This window comes from Bufo bufo, chromosome 7 (genome assembly GCF_905171765.1).
Source record: "Bufo bufo chromosome 7, aBufBuf1.1, whole genome shotgun sequence".
Lineage (NCBI taxonomy): Eukaryota > Metazoa > Chordata > Amphibia > Anura > Bufonidae > Bufo > Bufo bufo.
In genome coordinates, this window is record NC_053395.1 from 158,791,482 (window position 1) to 158,808,127 (window position 16,646).

At 46.7% G+C, this 16,646-nt stretch overlaps 1 protein-coding gene across 2 annotated transcripts in view; it reads right to left on the reverse strand.

Annotated features, from left to right (window-relative positions):
• ERBB4 (erb-b2 receptor tyrosine kinase 4) overlaps positions 1–16,646 on the reverse strand; it is a 1,172,496-nt gene that overhangs the window by 517,189 nt on the left and 638,661 nt on the right. The gene's annotated exons all lie outside the window — the stretch shown is intronic.

Here is a 16,646-nt window from a genome sequence, read left to right on the forward strand (position 1 = left end):
TTCTAACAAAGCAAGAACCAGCCCTGTATGTCACATGGATCCAGAGATCTCCCCATTCATTGCTCTTCTAGATTTATATCAAGCTGACAGCTCAAGGGGAGTGTCTTTTCTCCTACAGCTCAGGGGCGTGTCCATGCTCTCTTCCTATCACAGCTCAGGAGGCAACTGAATGAGGAAACTGAGCATGTGCGGCCATCTCAGTGAGCTGGACAAAGAAATAAGAGAATGAACAAAGAGCAAGTGGCACTATACAGATAGATTTTATGGTATAACTGAGTGGCTATACAATTTTTTTTATTACATGCAATTACAAAAGTATTCAGATCCAGGTGCTGGTTTGAAAATTGTAGAATATTTTTCGTGGAACAACCCCTTTAAGTTTTAATAAACACTGTTAGAGTGTGGGGGGGGGTTTGCCTTTGGGCAATTTGTGTGAAATTATACTAGCTTATTCATCTAAAACCCAGCTCCTTCTATGCTTATGAGTCCAGTGGGTAGTCTGAATCAATGGCCTTCCACGTACGGTATAAGCGTTCATACAAAGAAAGTCTTTCACTGATAAGAACACCCACTGGACTCCTTTGCCCACAATTAGCAGGAATTATAAAGAAAAAAGTATGGTATACTGAATCTTTTTCTACAAAACTACTGTGTATATCAATCTGCTCAGCTCCTTCTATTCTATAGCATGCTGCCTGAAGATTGAACTGCATTTTTAGTGGGACAGGCTCAGTTTCATGTTTCAGTCAGAGTGCCGATGTCTCTTCACACAGCTGTGAGTGTCAGGAGTTGGTCCCCCACCGATCAGATATTCATGACTCATCCTGAGGATAGGTCATCAATATAAAACACCCGGAAAACCCCTTTAACCCTATTAGATCTGTTTGTCTGATACTAAGGCTCAAATTCCTTGCATAGACAAATGGTAGAGATGCTGTTCCGCCACTAGAGGGAGCTTAGGAGCCAAATGCATACATCTTTACTATGTAACACTGTATGCAGTAAGCTTCCCAACTTTTTCTAAATATTTCTAAATGTTTAACAATTTTCTAATAACTGATGTTGGTATATATTGTCTGAGTTCCATAATAATGATGTTATCTTGCCACGGTAGCATATATTGCTTTTTCAGATTGATACTGTACCTCTGCATTCACCTCTGATCAAAGTCACTTCTTTATTTGCCGTCTATAACTGCTGGTTCCAAAAATGCAATAACTCGTTTTCTTGTAGCAGAAGCCAATATGGAGTAACCTTAGAGGCAAATCTCTTGCTATAACTTGGAGCATGTATTATTTCATTGTACCACCGGCCATTTTTTTCTCTCTGGCTCATATTTCATATTTGTATGTTTGATTATTTTGGTCCATGAAGACTTAGCGATATACCAATATATACATTTCAGGGAAATGACGGTTAAAGGCAGTGGCATCTCTGGAAAGCATGTACCATTTGCCTACATAAATCTACGCCCACACACTGAGACTGTGTCCTTTAGCATTTTAAAATTTGATATAGCTGACTTTTTTTGTTAAATCTTTGACTTAAGGTAAAAATATCTAGATGAGAGACCTCCCAAAAGTATAAGTCTTCATGTAGAACAGAACCCCTAATCTGTTCTAGCTGGATGACACTGGAGCGCTGGAGGATTTCTATTTGCATGCTGCTCGAGTCTTTTTTTAGCTTTTTAACTTATCTTCCCCATTTTATTTTCGACAGAGTTTGTTTCAGACAAACTTTAAAATCTTAAAGGATTTGTATAAAAAAAGGAAAGTTTTTTATTTTTAGTTTTTTAAGACAGCTCCACTCCTGCACAGAAGTAGTTAAAGGAGTTTTCCCCACGAACAGCACATCTCCTATTCACAGTATTTGATTATTACAAGTCCGACCCCAGGGACCACCACCATTCACCAGAACAGAAATCCTGGTTACCCTTGTTTCCCTGAATCACATATCCACTGCTCTCTGCTTGAGCCACCCGCCCGAGCTAATAAAGTTGATGTGACCAGTGAGAGAGGGAAACTGACACCATGCATATTCAAATAACTAAGTACAGCCTGTCCTTCAGCAGGTGTTCAAGAATGCTTTAATGGAATTTTTTTAAAAAAACTCAACTTACCTAAGCTAACTGTACAGCATCATCTATTCTTGTCAGCTGCTGAAAGAAACAATTTGGCCCCGGCTAAATGTGAGGAAAGGGATACTTCTTACTTTATCTGGCTTGTGATTAGAGTTGAGCGAACACCTGGATGTTCGGGTTCGAGAAGTTCGGCCGAACTTCCCGGAAATGTTCGGGTTCGGAATCCGAACCCGAACCGAACTTCGTCCCGAACCCAAACCCCATTGAAGTCAATGGGGACCCGAACTTTTGGGCACTAAAAAGGCTGTAAAACAGCCCAGGAAAGAGCTAGAGGGCTGCAAAAGGCAGAAACGTGTAGGTAAATCCCCTGCAAACAAATGTGGATAGGGAAATGAATTAAAATAAAAATAAAAAAAATAAAAATGACCCAATATCAATTGGACAGAGGTCCCATAGCAGAGAATCTGGCTTCACGTCAGCAGAGAATCAGTCTCTTCATGCCATAGCAAAGAATCTGGCTTCATGTCAGCACAGAATCAGTCTCTTCATGCCATAGCAGAGAATCTGGCTTCATGTCAGCACAGAATCAGTCTTCATGTCATAGCAGAGAATCAGGCTTCACGTCACCCACCACTGGAACAGGCCACTGTCACACATTTAGGCCCAGGCACCCAGACAGAGGAGAGAGGTCCCGTAACAGAGAATCTGGCCTTATGTCAGCACAGAATCTGTCTTCATGTCATAGCAGAGAATCAGGCTTCACGTCACCCACCACTGAAACAGGCCACTGTCACACATTTAGGCCCAGGCACCCAGGCAGAGGAGAGAGGTCCCGTAACAGAGAATCTGGCCTTATGTCAGCGCAGAATCAGTCTTCATGTCATAGCAGAGAATCAGGCTTCACGTCACCCACCACTGGAACAGGCCACTGTCACACATTTAGGCCCCGGCACCCAGACAGAGGAGAGCGGTCCCGTAACAGAGAATCTGGCCTTATGTCATTGCAGAATCTGTCTTCATGTCATAGCAGAGAATCAGGCTTCACGTCACCCATCACTGGAACAGGCCACTGTCACACATTTAGGCCCCGGCACCCAGGCAGAGGAGAGAGGTCCCGTAACAGAGAATCTGGCCTTATGTCAGCGCAGAATCTGTCTTCATGTCATAGCAGAGAATCAGGCTTCACGTCACCCACCACTGGAACAGGCCACTGTCACACATTTAGGCCCAGGCACCCAGGCAGAGGAGAGAGGTCCCGTAACAGAGAATCTGGCCTTATGTCAGCACAGAATCTGTCTTCATGTCATAGCAGAGAATCAGGCTTCACGTCACCCACCACTGGAACAGGCCACTGTCACACATTTAGGCCCCGGCACCCAGACAGAGGAGAGCGGTCACGTAACAGAGAATCTGGCCTTATGTCAGCGCAGAATCTGTCTTCATGTCATAGCAGAGAATCAAGCTTCATGTCACCCACCACTGGAACAGGCCACTGTCACACATTTAGGCCCAGGCACCCAGGCAGAGGAGAGAGGTCCCGTAACAGAGAATCTGGCCTTATGTCATCACAGAATCTGTCTTCATGTCATAGCAGAGAATCAGGCTTCACGTCACCCACCACTGGAACAGGCCACTGTCACACATTTAGGCCCAGGCACCCAGGCAGAGGAGAGAGGTCCCGTAACAGAGAATCTGGCCTGATGTCAGCACAGAATCTGTCTTCATGTCATAGCAGAGAATAAGGCTTCACGTCACCCACCACTGGAACAGGCCACTGTCACACATTTAGGCCCAGGCACCCAGGCAGAGGAGAGAGGTCCCGTAACAGAGAATCTGGCCTGATGTCAGCACAGAATCTGTCTTCATGTCATAGCAGAGAATCAGGCTTCATGTCACCCACCACTGGAACAGGCCACTGTCACATATTTAGGCCCAGGCACCCAGGCAGAGGAGATAGGTCGCGTAACAGAGAATCTGGCCTTATGTCAGCACAGAATCTGTCTTCATGTCATAGCAGAGAATCAGGCTTCACGTCACCCACCACTGGAACAGGCCACTGTCACACATTTAGGCCCAGGCACCCAGGCAGAGGAGAGAGGTCCCGTAACAGAGAATCTGGCCTGATGTCAGCACAGAATCTGTCTTCATGTCATAGCAGAGAATCAGGCTTCACGTCACCCACCACTGGAACAGGCCACTGTCACACATTTAGGCCCAGGCACCCAGGCAGAGGAGAGAGGTCCCGTAACAGAGAATCTGGCTTCATGTCAGCACAGAATAAGTCTTCATGTCATAGCAGAGAATCAGGCTTCACGTCACCCACCACTGGAATAGGCCACTGTCACACATTTAGGCCCCGGCACCAAGACAGAGGAGAGGTTCATTCAACTTTGGTTTGCCCCGCAATATAATGGTAAAATGAAATTAAAAATAGTATTGAATGAGGAAGTGCCCTGGAGTAGAATAATATATTGTTAAGGGGAGGTAGTTAATATCTAATCTGCACAAGGGATGGACAGGTCCTGTGGGTTCTATGCCTGGTTCTTTTTTATGAACTTCAGCTTGTCCACATTGGCTGTAGACAGGCGACTGCGTTTGTCTGTAATGACGCCCCCTGCCGTGCTGAATACATGTTCAGACAAAACGCTGGCCGCCGGGCAGGCCAGCACCTCCAAGGCATAAAAGGCTAGCTCTGGCCACGTGGACAATTTGGAGACCCAGAAGTTGAATGGGGCCGAACCATCAGTCAGTACGTGGAGAGGTGTGCACAGGTACTGTTCCACCATGTTAGTGAAATGTTGCCTCCTGCTAACACGTTCCGTATCAGGTGGTGGTGCAGTTAGCTGTGGCGTGTTGACAAAACTTTTCCACATCTCTGCCATGCTAACCCTGCCCTCAGAGGAGCTGGGCGTGACACAGCTGCGTTGGCGACCTCTTGCTCCTCCTCTGCCTTCGCCTTGGGCTTCCACTGGTTCCCCTGTGACATTTGGGAATGCTCTCAGTAGCGCGTCTACCAACGTGCGCTTGTACTCGCGCATCTTCCTATCACGCTCCAGTGTAGGAAGTAAGGTGGGCACATTGTCTTTGTACCGGGAATCCAGCAGGGTGGCAGCCCAGTAGTCCGCACACGTTAAAATGTGGGCAACTCTGCTGTCGTTGCGCAAGCACTGTAACATGTAGTCGCTCATGTGTGCCAGGCTGCCCAGAGGTAAGGACAAGCTGTCCTCTGTGGGAGGCGTATCGTCATCGTCCTGTGTTTCCCCTCAGCCACGCACCAGTGATGGGCCCGAGCTGCTTTGGGTGCCACCCCGCTGTGAACATGCTTCATCCTCATCCTCCTCCACCTCCTCCTCATCCTCGTCCTCCTCGTCCTCCAGTAGTGGGCCCTGTCTGGCCACATTTGTACCTGGCCTCTGGTGTTGCAAAAAACCTCCCTCTGAGTCACTTCGAAGAGACTGGCCTGAAAGTGCTAAAAATGACCCCTCTTCCTCCTCTTCCTCCTGGGCCACCTCCTCTTCCATCATCGCCCTAAGTGTTTTCTCAAGGAGACATAGAAGTGGTATTGTAACGCTGATAACGGCGTCATCGCCACTGGCCATGTTGGTGGAGTACTCGAAACAGCGCAACAGGGCACACAGGTCTCGCATGGAGGCCCAGTCATTGGTGGTGAAGTGTGTCTGATCCACAGTGCGACTGACCCGTGCGTGCTGCAGCTAAAACTCCACTATGGCCTGCTGCTGCTCGCACAGTCTGTCCAGCATATGCAAGGTCTCGCATGGAGGCCCAGTCATTGGTGGTGAAGTGTGTCTGATCCACAGTGCGACTGACCCGTGCGTGCTGCAGCTAAAACTCCACTATGGCCTGCTGCTGCTCGCACAGTCTGTCCAGCATATGCAAGGTGGAGTTCCACCTGGTGGGTACGTCGCATATGAGACGGTGAGCGGGAAGGCCGAAGTTACGCTGTAGCGCAGACAGGCGAGCAGCGGCAGGGTGTGAACGCCGGAAGCGCGAACAGACGGCCCGCACTTTATGCAGCAGCTCTGACATGTCGTTGTAGTTGCAAATGAACTTCTGCACCACCAAATTCAGCACATGCGCCAGGCAAGGGATATGCGTCAAACCGGCTAGTCCCAGAGCTGCAACGAGATTTCGCCCATTATCGCACACCACCAGGCCGGGCTTGAGGCTCACCGGTAGCATCAACTCGTCGGTCTGTTGTTCTATACGACGCCACAACTCCTGTGCGGTGTGGGGCCTGTCCCCCAAACATATGAGTTTCAGAATGGCCTGCTGACGTTTACCCCGTGCTGTGCTTAAGTTGGTGGTGAAGGTGTGTGGCTGACTGGATGAGCAGGTGGAAGAAGAGGAGGAGGAAGCTGAGTAGGAGGAGGAGGAGACAGGAGGCAAAGAATGTTGCCCTGCGATCCTTGGCGGCGGAAGGACATGCGCCAAACAGCTCTCCGCCTGGGGCCCAGCCGCCACTACATTTACCCAGTGTGCAGTTAGGGAGATATAGCGTCCCTGGTCCACGTATCTGTGGTTAGGTGGACCTTGCCACAGATGGCGTTGCGCAGTTCACACTTGATTTTATCGGACACTTGTTTGTGCAGGGAAGGCACGGCTCTCTTGGAGAAGTAGTGGCGGCTGGGAACAACATACTGTGGGACAGCAAGTGACATGAGCTGTTTGAAGCTGTGTGTGTCCACCAGCCTAAATGACAGCATTTCATAGGCCAGTAGTTTAGAAATGCTGGCATTCAGGGCCAGGGATCGAGGGTGGCTAGGTGGGAATTTACGCTTTCTCTCAAATGTTTGTGAGATGGAGAGCTGAACGCTGCCGTGTGACATGGTTGAGATGCTTGGTGACGCAGGTGGTGGTGTTGGTGGTACATCCCATGTTTGCTGGGCGGCAGGTGCCAATGTTCCTCCAGAGGCAGAGGAAGAGGCCGAGGCGGCGGCAGCAGCAGCAGAAGAGGCCGAGGCGGTGGCAGCAGCAGTAGAGGCCGAGGCGGCAGCAGCAGAAGAGGTAGCAGGGGGAGCCTGAGTGACTTCCTTGTTTTTAAGGTGTTTACTCCACTGCAGTTCATGCTTTGCATGCAGGTGCCTGGTCATGCAGGTTGTGCTAAGGTTCAGAACGTTAATGCCTCGCTTCAGGCTCTGATGGCACAGTGTGCAAACCACTCGGGTCTTGTCGTCAGCACATTGTTTGAAGAAGTGCCATGCCAGGGAACTCCTTGAAGCTGCCTTTGGGGTGCTCGGTCCCAGATGGCGGCGGTCAGTAGCAGGCGGAGTCTCTTGGCGGCGGGTGTTCTGATTTTGCCCACTGCTCCCTCTTTTGCTACGCTGTTGGCTCGGTCTCACCACTGCCTCTTCCTCCGAACTGTGAAAGTCAGTGGCACGACCTTCATTCCATGTGGGGTCTAGGACCTCATCATCCCCTGCATCGTCTTCCACCCAGTCTTGATCCCTGACCTCCTGTTCAGTCTGCACACTGCAGAAAGACGCAGCAGTTGGCACCTGTGTTTCGTCATCATCAGAGACGTGCTGAGGTGGTATTCCCATGTCCTCATCATCAGGAAAAATAAGTGGTTGTGCGTTAGTGCATTCTATCTCTTCCACCCCTGGGGAAGGGCTAGGTGGATGCCCTTGGGAAACCCTGGCAGCAGAGTCTTCAAACAGCATAAGAGACTGCTGCATAACTTGAGGCTCAGACAGTTTCCCTGATATGCATGGGGGTGATGTGACAGACCGATGGGCTTGGTTTTCATGCGCCATCTGTGCGCTTTCTGCAGAAGACTGGGTGGGAGATAATGTGAACGTGCTGGATCCACTGTCGGCCACCCAATTGACTAATGCCTGTACCTGCTCAGGCCTTACCATCCTTAGAACGGCATTGGGCCCCACCAAATATCGCTGTAAATTCTGCTGGCTACTGGGACCTGAGGTAGTTGGTTCACTAGGACGTGTGGCTGTGGCAGAACGGCCACGTCCTCTCCCAGCACCAGAGGGTCCACTAACACCACCACGACCATGTCCACGTCCGCGTCCCTTATTAGATGTTTTCCTCATTGTTCCCGTTCACCACAATTTTGAGAATGGCAAATTTGGGAATAGTTTTTCAACCCAGAAAAAAAAATGTGCTTTTACGGTCACTAGAAATAACTTGACCAGCTAAAACAGTACAGATTTGGTTGAATAGAAATGTCAGGCCTGTTTTTTTTTGCGCTGTGTGACAGGTATAGGTTTAATCACAGAATCAGACTTCTATCTGCACGGTAGCGTGTGTCTTAGGTTTTTCTGAATGACACTATCAGTACCTTCAATGTAAGATATCCTTTTTAGGATAGATTTCAAGTAGGCCTCAAATACCAGAAACTAGTTATTTTGAGAATGGCAAATTTGGGAATAGTTTTTCAACCCAGAAAAAAAAAAGTGCTTTTACGGTCACTAGAAATAACTTGACCAGCTAAAACAGTACAGATTTGGTTGAATAGAAATGTGAGGCCTGTTTTTTTTTGCGCTGTGTGACAGGTATAGGTTTAATCACAGAATCAGACTTCTATCTGCACGGTAGCGTGTGTCTTAGGTTTTTCTGAATGACACTATCAGCACCTTCAATGTAAGATATCCTTTTTGGGATAGATTTCAAGTAGGCCTCAAATAACACAAACTAGTTATTTTGAGAATGGCAAATTTGGGAATAGTTTTTCAACCCAGAAAAAAAAATGTGCTTTTACGGTCACTACAAATAACTTGACCAGCTAAAACAGTACAGATTTGGTTTAATAGAGATGTGAGGCCTGTTTTTTTTTGCGCTGTGTGACAGGTATAGGTATAATCACAGAATCAGACTTCTATCTGCACGGTAGCGTGTGTCTTAGGTTTTTCTGAATGACACTATCAGCACCTTCAATGTAAGATATCCTTTTTGGGATAGATTTCAAGTAGGCCTCATATACCAGAAACTAGTTATTTTGAGAATGGCAAATTTGGGAATAGTTTTTCAACCCAGAACAAAAAGTGTGCTTTTACGGTCACTACAAATAACTTGACCAGCTAAAACAGTACAGATTTGGTTGAATAGAAATGTCAGGTCTATTTTTTAGGCGCTGGGTGACAGGCTCAACTTGCCCCTGATGTAGTATATGGCCAAAAAATAACCACACTGTTGATGGTTAAATGCACTTGGGTGACACAGGCTTAGCCTGCACCAGATGTAGTATATGGCCAAAAAATAATCAGACTGTTGATGGTTAAATGCACTTCGGTGACACAGGCTCAGCCTGCAGCTGATGTAGTATATGGCCAAAAAATAACCAGACTGTTGATGGTTAAATGCACTTCGGTGACACATGCTCAGCCTGCAGCTGATGTAGGATATAGCACAAAATAACCACACTATTGATGGTTAAATACACTTGGTGATAGCTTGTGCTGGCGCACCACAAGTCACAAAATGGCCGCCGATCACCCCAGAAAAAAGTGATCTAAAAACGCTCTGGGCAGCCTCAAAAAAGTGAGCAAGTCAATATTAGCACTTCAATGATCCACAGCTGCAGATCGATCACAGAATGAAGTCTTTTGGAGGAGTTAATCTGCCTAATCTCGCCCTAACGTCGCAGCTGCAACCTCTCCCTATGCTTCAATCAGCAGAGTGACGTGCAGCGCAACGTGACCCAAGCTTATATAGAGGCTGGGTCACATGCTGCACTGGCCAATCACAGCCATGCCAATAGTAGGCAAGGCTGTGATGGCCTCTTGGGGCAAGTAGTATGACGCTTGTTGATTGGCTGCTTTGCAGCCTTTCAAAAAGCGCCAAGAAAGCGCCGAACACCGAACCCGAACACGGACTTTTACGAAAATGTTCGGGTTCGGGTCCGTGTCACGGACACCCCAAAATTCGGTACGAACCCGAACTATACAGTTCGGGTTCGCTCATCCCTACTTGTGATACTTTAGCTGGGTCAGTGAGGTGACATACAAGTATACTACAAGACAGGAGTGGACATGCCATCTGTGTGACATGTGTAGCTACACAGGATGCCAGTAGGTAGCTGGGGCCCACGCCCATGAGGAAAGCTAATGAACTTCATAGTTCACAATACTTGGTGAATAGAGATAAGAGAATCACTTAAGATTTAATTTAGGTTCGAGTTGGTTAAATCAATGGACCCAATGGCATACTTTTAATGGAGGCAGGCCACACAACTGCTACGGGGGGGGGGGAGAAGGGGCTAAGAACTCTTTTTTTCCCTTTCCCTTGTGAAAACACTACATTTTCCTGCAGCCACTACTGCAAGAAGATTATTACAGCTACCATTTCAGTCCATTTTAATTTTTCAATGAATTTTAAATTTCTATGTAATGAGCTCCTCCTAGTGGCGGCTGCAAGCAGACAACTTTGTAACAAAAGGAAAGCAGGAGGCTTATCAGAGTATTTATGCCAGTCGTGGTAAGAACGAGCTCTATATTTATGAAGCGCCTGTTCTGCATTTCTGAGGCAGAAATCGGATAAAGTGGGTGAGGCAGAGGGCAACTCGTTTATTTAAAAAAAAAAATTATAAATAATATATTGTCCACTTAAAAAGAAAAAAATTGTAAATTCATCAGAAATCCAATGCTTTGCATTTTGCATTGCCTGGGAGTGATTGACATAAATATTGGGAAACTGGGTGGGGCGTGGGGCAGGGGGCCAATACTAAGTTTTGCCAGGGTTGATAGATTCGATTCGAGTCCGAATCAATTCTATCCAAATGAAAGTGGTCCAATTGGCCAGAAAATATGTGTATGACACTCTGAGATCTCCTAGGCCTCACTTTTTTCTCTCTTGGCACGTCTGTTCGTCTGTCTCTGTCTTTCCAAAATCTGTCTGAATAACAAAAAATAAATTGTATGGCAGTCTGAGGTTTCCTGTGCCTCACATTTTTTCTCTCTTGTCTTACTTTTTTATTTTATTAGTTATATTTTTTTTATTTTTCTTTCTCCAAAATCCATCTCCAAAATCTTTCTCTTTCTCATCACTAATGACTAAGAACCCATGTAGCGTTTGGACCGCATAAGCGGTTTTATGGGGTTTGTATAATTTTTGTCACTATGTTTTTTTGTATTTTTGGGTAGCAATAAAAAGAAGGTTTTTTTCAACATTTGCTGGATCTCCTTTCAAACATTGGTCCTAATTGAAGCCCAGGACGGAACTGAATCCGTTCAATAGAAACTACCTCTGCAGGAGTGTCGGTGAGCTGGATATACACTTGTTTATACTCTCCAAAATCACAAAAGCAAATTTGCATGAGGGTCTGGCGTTTCTTGAGACCCACATTTTATTACTCTTTTATCTTACCTTTTTATTTTATTTCTGATATTTTTTATTTATTTTTTTCCTCTCTCCAAAATCTCTCTCTTTCTCCAGAATCAAATCAACAAAAACCTGGGTTTGGATCCAACTTGAATTTTTGCAAAATTCAGGGCAATTCTGCTTATCTCTACTCGTGAATTGTTAGAGAGACATAAGGGGGTGCTCTTTGAAACCAATTTTATAGTATGGGGCCCATGTAATGTTTTTTGCACAGGGGCCCTCTGCTGTCTTTGTCTGCTCTTGGTGGGAGGGGCTTTCAGCTTGGTATAGTTATAACAGACCACCCACGCTCTCTGCCCACCTCCCCCTAGGAGATTTAATCTGTGTGGGCTACTTCAATCAATTCTCTTAATGGAGGAACACTTTATTCTACGGTGTGTAATTCTCAATTGTCTGGCTATCCTGCAGGGCAGTCGTGTCTATGCAGGAGATGTTACAATTTAAATCATCTAGCAAAGATTTTGCTTCATTCATTTCTGCTTAGGGGCTGCAGTTAAACTGTGTTACAGACAGCCTTGGCGCTTGCAAAGTAATCTTGTTGTGATAGCATTACTCCCTCCCATGCCACTTCTTGTCAAATTCCAGGTGATAAGGATTTAAACTGCAATTAAAGTGTCCGACACAAGAGTACATGTCCTGGAGATTCAGCTAATTGAGAAATGATGTTTTCACACACACTAATGAAATTCAGATACTTCCCTAGTCCATAGATTCCCCAACACACAAAAGCTTCACAGCACATCTCTACTCACTCGATATCTCAACCAATTAAATCAAGCTGCTACCAGTCCAAACACTGGATTATTGTAAGAAAATGTTTCCCCTGCACAACAGATCGCTGCTCCGAATCCAGACAGCTCTTTATTTTCTTGGACAATATTCTGTAGGATTTGGGCACTGTATTAAAAGATATCAGATACTAATAAAATAAAACTACTGTTACAAGTCTGGTTTCTTTTCTTCCAGTTCTAAGTAAGTAGTTTTATTATAAGATTTAATGAGGTTCTTTGGGCTGCAGATATGAATGGCCGATCTTTTGGATAGGTCATCGGTATTAGATTGGTGGGAATTGACACATCAGAAACAACAGTGTGAAGACTGGAAGGAGAAGGTTTCATACACAGGGGGGCATTTATCAATGTATTAATGATACAATGATAAATATGTCCCCTACAGTGTAGTTTATGGTATCAGTGCACTGAAAGGGCCCGTGTCAGCAGAATTGTTCCTATGAAACTGACTGACCTGTTACATGTGCACTTGGCAACTGAAGCCATCTGTGTTGGTCCTATGTTTATATATGTCCGCATTGCTTAGAAAAATGATGTCTTAATATATAAAATTGTGCCTCTAGGAGCAATGGGGGCGTTGCTGCTACACCTAGAGCAGTGATGGCTAACCTCCGGCACTCCAGCTGTCGTGAAACTATGACTCCCGGCATGCTCTATTCATTTCTATGGAGTTCTGAGAACATCCAAATAAGTTTACCACAGCTGTAGTCCAAGAGGTTAGCTATCACAGCCCTAGAGGCTCCCTTTTCTCTGCAACTGCTGTGCCTGGCCCTATCAATCAAAGTGCAGAGGGAGGGTGCTGCCAGTGTTGGACTGGAGTGCCTAGGGCCCACCAGTAAAATGCATTTTGGGGGCCCACCGTATAGATACATTCGAGTATTACCTGCTCACACAGCAGCAAGATGCTACCAGATGATTGAATATGGGGGTCCCTGCAGCAACTTGAGAAGAAAGGTCCTGGGGAAAAGAGGATACTGGTAGCTTTCCTCTATACCTAGAAGTCATCTCAGCTCTGGTCATGTCTATAATAATAAACTGGGGAGTTTCTTTCACTGGCGTAACTATAGGGGTCGCAGCTGTCGCAGTTGCGACTGGGCCCCTAAGCCAGGGGGGCACAGAAGGTCCCCCTTGCCAGTGGTGCTGTATATTTCTCTTAATAAGATGCAGTGCATCTAATAAAGGGAATACTAGTAAATGCTTCCATTATGGAAGCGCTCATTAGTCTGCAGGAGGAGGGGGAGAAAAGCGCTGTGAGCTCTGAAAGGTACTTACCGCTCCTCCTGCTCGCTCTTCCCGGGGCCCGCTCTGCTGTGCCCTGGCCGCCTGCAGCATCAGGACGTACACAGTGTACTCTGACCTGACGCTGCAGGAGGTTAGGTGACAGCAGCGCGGGCCCTCGGAAGAGATGAGAGCTGGGAAGACAGCCTGACCGGGAGAGGAGCGGCAGATCAGCAGAGGTAAGTTTATTTATTTTATAGTCTGATCTGAGGTCTGATTGGGGGTCTGAAGGGTCTGATTAGGGGCCTGATTGGGGGTTTGATTATGAATCTGAAGGGTCTAATTGAGGGTCTGATTTGGGGTCTGAAAAGTCTGATTTGGGGCCTGAAGGGTCTGTTGAAGGGTCTGATTGGGGGCCTGAAGGGTCTGATTGGGGGTCTGAAGGGTCTTATTGGGGGTCTAGAGAGGTCTAATTGGGGTCTGAAGGTCTAATTGGGGTCTGATTGGGGGTCTGGAGGTCTAATTGGGGTCAGATATGGGGGTTTGGGGGTCTAATGGGGGTCTGGAGGTCTGGTCTGAGGTCTAATGAGGGTCTGATTGGTGGTCTGATTGAGGGTCCAAAAGGGTCTGACTGGGGGTCCAGAGAGGTCTAATTGGAGCCTGGAGGTCTAATGGGGGTCTGATTGGGGGTCTGAAGGTCTAATAGGGGTCCGATTGGGGGTCTAGAAGTCTAATGGAGGTCTGATTGGGTGTCTGGAGGTCTAATGGGGGTCTGATTGGGGGTCTGGAGGTCTAACTGGGGTCAGATATGGGGATTTAGAGGTCTAATGGGGGTCTGGAGGGTCTGATTGGGGGGCTGATTGAGGGTCTAAAGTGTCTGACTGGGGGTCTAAAGAGGTCTAATGGGGTATAGAGGTCTAATGTTGGTCCGATTTGGGGTCTAGAGGTCTAATGGGGGTATGATTGGGTTTTTGGAGGTCTTATGGGGCACTGATTGGGGGTCTGGAGGTCTAATAGGGGTTTTATATGGAGGTCTAATGGGGGTCTTATATGGAGGTCTGGAGGTTTAACGGGTTCTTATCTGAGGTCTTATATTGGAGCGGGGTCTGACATAGAGGTCTAATAGAGGTCTGATATGGGGTCTGACAGAGGTCTAAAGGGGGTCTGGTCTGAGATGTGGGGGGGTCTCATCTGGGGTTTGATATAAGTGTCTGATCTGAAAAGTACGGGGGTATTTTTTGTACTGGCACACTATCTGTATGGTACCAGTAATTTTAGGGGGACTGTTTCTGCAGTATAGTATTGGGGGGGGTCAGGATAGGGTGTTGAGAAGGTGAGGATGATGGAAAAGTAGAAAAGTAAGATGTCTGTTTGTTAAACTCTGCAGAGACAAGACGCGGCTAAAAGAAATCATCATGGCGGTCTAGTCTGAAAGGAGAAGATGAGGATAGAGAAAATCTACATCAGAGGAGACATCACTGGATGTAAGAGATACATATGTGGTGCTGTATTGCCCTGTATGTTTTATAGCGCTGTATGTAATGTTTTTCAAGTATGTCTTTAAAGGAGTTGTCTGCTTTTTTTCCGTATGAGCACTGCCTTCTCTGCAATTGTAGCGGCGAGCAGGTGAACAGATCAGAGAAAGCAGCTCTCATATGAGCGCTGCCCTCTCTTAAAACAGCTGATCGATGGGGGTGCCTGAAGATGCCCGCCTGTCTGATATTGATGACCTATCTTCAGGATAGGTTATCAGTAGTAAAAAGAGGACAACCCCTTTAACAGTAGGACTGGAGGGAAGGGGTTAGGTTGAGAATTTGGCATGGGGGTGGGGGGCGTTTCATTTTCTGCCTCAGGCAGCAGAAAGCCTAGGTGCACCCCTGCCCTTGCCATAAAGCACTGAGGGAAGGTGGGGAGGAGGGGGGCCCAAGCTGAACTCTTGCACCAGGGCCCATGAACCTTTACCTACGCCCCTGATTTCTTTAATAATCTATCAAGTTTTTTATATGAACTTAGGCTGGTGGAGGTGCTGTACACTGAATATATGTATGTAGTCCAGTAAGTCTACTGTGTTATGTGCCACTTGTGCAGGGGGTGGGAGACTAGGGGCCCACCTTGCTTAGGGGCCCACTGGGGGATTCACCTGTACCCCTGTGGGCCAGTCCGAGCCCGAGCAGTTGCAGAGAAAGCAGAGCCTCTAGGTGTAATGGTAACGCCCCCGTTGCTCTTAGAGGCTCATTTGCATATATTAAAACTTCACTTTACTCAGCAGTGCGGGCACATATGAACATGGGAACAACACAGGTGTCTTCAGTTGCCAAGTGCACATACAACAGGTCAGTTTCATAGGTACATCACGCTCACCGCAGGTCCTTTGCTGGTCTTTCTTCAATCAAGACAGGAATGGACAGCCTCTCTGCGAGCAAGTGGATGAAGTGAGTATAATTTTTTTATTTTTAACCCTGGATTCACCCCTGAAAGGCTGAAATGATCTGAGGGATTAAATGTGACCGGGGGGAAGGGGGGGGGGCAGAGCATTTGTCGCTCCCCATCATAGCGCCTGCTCCATACAATCGAAAGTCGTGACATAGTAATTCTTAACGAATCAATTTTTTTGTCAAATTCCAGTGAAGCAGCCAAATCAAATTTTTCAAAACTTCGCTCATCACTTGACTGGGAGTTGAGCTGCAAAACCCCTGCATGACCAGTACACAGGGTACTGGGCTAAATGCCTCCAGCTAGTGTCCAGTGTCGCAGCTTGTTGATTGGTGGGGCGTCAGGGGTCGATCCCCTTGTTCGGAGGATGGGTCATGGTGACTAATTCTCCTGTTACATTTTGGTCACTTTCTCATGGCAGTATTTTGGTCATTATTTCTCTAAATCAAAACTAGGAGTGGGTCCAAAACATGGGAGAGGTTCAAATGTTTCCATTATACGTTGTCTCTTTGCAGTTTTTACTCCCAGTATGGGCTAATAAGTACTGAAGACAACTACAGACAAAATACTGTCATGTGAAAGCGCCTATTAGACACAAATCTGCCAATTACTGACCTTGTGTAGCATCACTCCTGGGAAGGTGAGAATGATAATATAACATCCATAACCATCTCCAAAGGAAATGTTTCTCCCTCCTGCAGACAACCAGGAGTACAGGATAAGGAGCACAAATAAGTGTAGAGCCAACTTGGCACTGACTGTAGCCTCCC